Source organism: Eutrema salsugineum, unplaced genomic scaffold, assembly GCF_000478725.1.
Source record: "Eutrema salsugineum unplaced genomic scaffold, Eutsalg1_0 scaffold_7, whole genome shotgun sequence".
NCBI lineage: Eukaryota > Viridiplantae > Streptophyta > Magnoliopsida > Brassicales > Brassicaceae > Eutrema > Eutrema salsugineum.
The window spans coordinates 13,930,324-13,933,059 of NW_006256486.1; the positions used below are offsets into that span (position 1 = coordinate 13,930,324).

General features: G+C 35.9%; 1 pseudogene; it reads right to left on the bottom strand.

Annotated features, from left to right (window-relative positions):
- Positions 1-1,008: 1,008 nt before the first annotated feature.
- Positions 1,009-1,105, bottom strand: LOC112083255 (annotated as a pseudogene).
- Between the last annotated feature and the right edge of the window lie 1,631 nt (positions 1,106-2,736).

Below are 2,736 nucleotides of genomic sequence, written 5' to 3' on the forward strand. Positions count from 1 at the left end.
CAAGGAATACAAGCTCAAACAGTAGAAAACAACAACTTTAAGATCAAGGTTGGGCTTATCGACGTAGTGCAGAGAAACAAGTTTCATGAGCTTGCAATCGAGGATACTCTTGATCATCTAGATCAATTTGATAGGATTTGTAGTATAGATCAATTATACTCTTGGCATAATTGATCTATTTAAGCTAATCCCAATTGGCAACAACGTCAAACTAATAAAAAATATTTGTATTTAAAACTTAGAATAGTCCATTAAATACTCATATCATTGTACTATTTAAGGTAATCAATCCAACATTAGGAATTTAAATATTTTTGAGACCAAGCTTTTTATTTCTTTTGTTTACTAATCAATTTCACTTCATATTGGTACTTATATCTCTTATAAAGTACATGTACACAAGAAGTAGAAGAGGAGAAAATTTTAATCCATTACATTGATAACATCCACCAAGTAGAGAGTAAAACAAAGAGACAAAGAGAGAGAGAGAGCTGACAACTAACAAAGGCTTGGCATGGATAACAGACATCAAGAAGAGGGTAATCAAGCTTCTAGGCAACAAGAAGAAGCCCACAATGTGTGACAAGCTGCTGGGGCAAACAGAATACCAGTTCATCCACCAAGAGCTGCAAACTTGGTTGGAAAAAGTGATGCTGTCAATGCTCATGCAAATCGCCAAGGAATACAAGCTCAAACAGTAGAAAACAACAACTCTAAGATCAAGGTCGGGCTTATCGACGTAGTGCAGAGAAACAAGTTTCATGACCTTGCAATGGAGGATACTCTTGATCATCTAGATCAATTTGATAGGATTTGTGGTATAGATGAATGGAGTCTCTAAAGACAGCTTCAAGCTGAAGATTTTCCCTTATTCTCTTCAAGACAAAGCTCAGCTCTGATTTTCCCTTATTTTTTTTCGAGAAAAACCTTCCTGAAGGCTCCATCACAACATGGGATCAATGTAAGAAGGCCTTTCTAGCTAAATTCTCCTCCAACTCAAGAAAAGCCAGGTTAAGGAATGAAATTTTCAGTTTCAATCATGAGAGCTTCTGTGAAGCCTGGGAAAGATTAAGGGCTATACTATGCAATGATTACACCATGGGTTTAGTGATTATATAGAGGAGCTTCCCAAAAATCAGAGTACTTCTAGAGACTGCTTCAAATGAAAACTTCATGGCTAAAGAAGTCACTGAAGCTAGGGTACTTGTGGAGAATTTGGCACAAAGTGAGGAGAAGTATGGGGAAAATTATGACAAGTCCTCAAGAGGAGATGGATCCTTTGAAGAAAAAAAGACATAAAAGGAGCTGAAGGCTCTCCATGAAAAGATGGACAAGCAATTTATTCTGTTGGAAAAACTCCTCAAAAGTTCTCAAAAGACAATTCACTTCGTTGGAGATACAAATCAAGGGTTCCAAGACAATGTTCAAAGTGAAAACATACAAGCAGAAATGAACTTTGTGGTTTTCTTATCATCAAGGTTTCAACTACTATAAGAATCACCCCAATTTTTCTTATAGGAGTAACAATGTGTCCAAACTACAAGACCAAGTATATCCCACACAGAACAACTTCACTGAAGGTGCCAAACAACAAGTTTTGTCCCTCACCATCAACAAAGTCTTGCTCAGAGCTCAGGTCCTAAAGATCAAGATATGAAGAACATGCTTCAACAGATACTACAGGGTCAAGCTTTTGGTGCTATGGACTTTAGCAAGAAAATGGCTGAGATACACAACAAAGTAGATTTTGAACATCAAGATAAACAAATAAAGAACAAATGAGCCTCTTCTTCTCAAACTCAAGGATCTTTACTGGGTAAGGTAGTGACAAATCCCAAGGAGTACTGCAATGTTATGATCTCAGGTGAGATGCACTCTACTGATGAAGAGGAGAAAACAACTGCAGAAGAATTTGATAGAATTTTATATGGTTCCACTAATGAAGACATGGGTTCTATGAGAAAATCCTTGCACCTTAAGATGCTCTCTCGCAATTTAATGAGGACATATACAAGCAAGATCTGGGAGGTTTTGGTTGGAGGCATTATGGGACAAGAATATATGGTAAATTGGTCAGAGATTTGAACATCTTGAGCACCTTGATGAACAAAATCTTGACAACCTCTTTTATTCAAAGATACGCTATCCAACTAGCCATACATTCAATCTGGGGAGAGAGGAACCGAATGAGACATGAAGAGGAGCACACCACAAAAGTGAAACTTCTGAAATACATGGATATCACTATGAGGAACAGACTAAGTACGGCGAGAAATCAAGGAGAGAAACGCTAAGAAGATGGGCTCTGTGTATGGTTTGCTACTATAAGAAGCTGAGAAACTAAATCAAAAACCATCTGCAAAATATAAAGATTAAAACACTGTGGTTTGTTTTTCAGAATGATTAGAATTGAGTTCTAAAGAAACGTTTTTTTTTTCTTGAATTTAGTTTAACATTTTATTCAAGAAAAAGTATTGTAGTATAAAGGAATTGTCTTTTGGAGTGTATTAGCATTGAATATACCGTAATCAATAACCACACCCACAAGCTCTTTTTTTAATCATAATTTTAATCTTGTTTATTATATTGCTTAACTTGAATAATTAGGTTGTTAGTTTGAGTTAACAACATGTTGCTTACTTTGGTTGAGTAGTTCTATGATTTCCTAGTGCTTAAAAAACTTATCCCTTTTGCATTGATTACCTTAAATGCTATAATGATATGAGTATGTTTAAG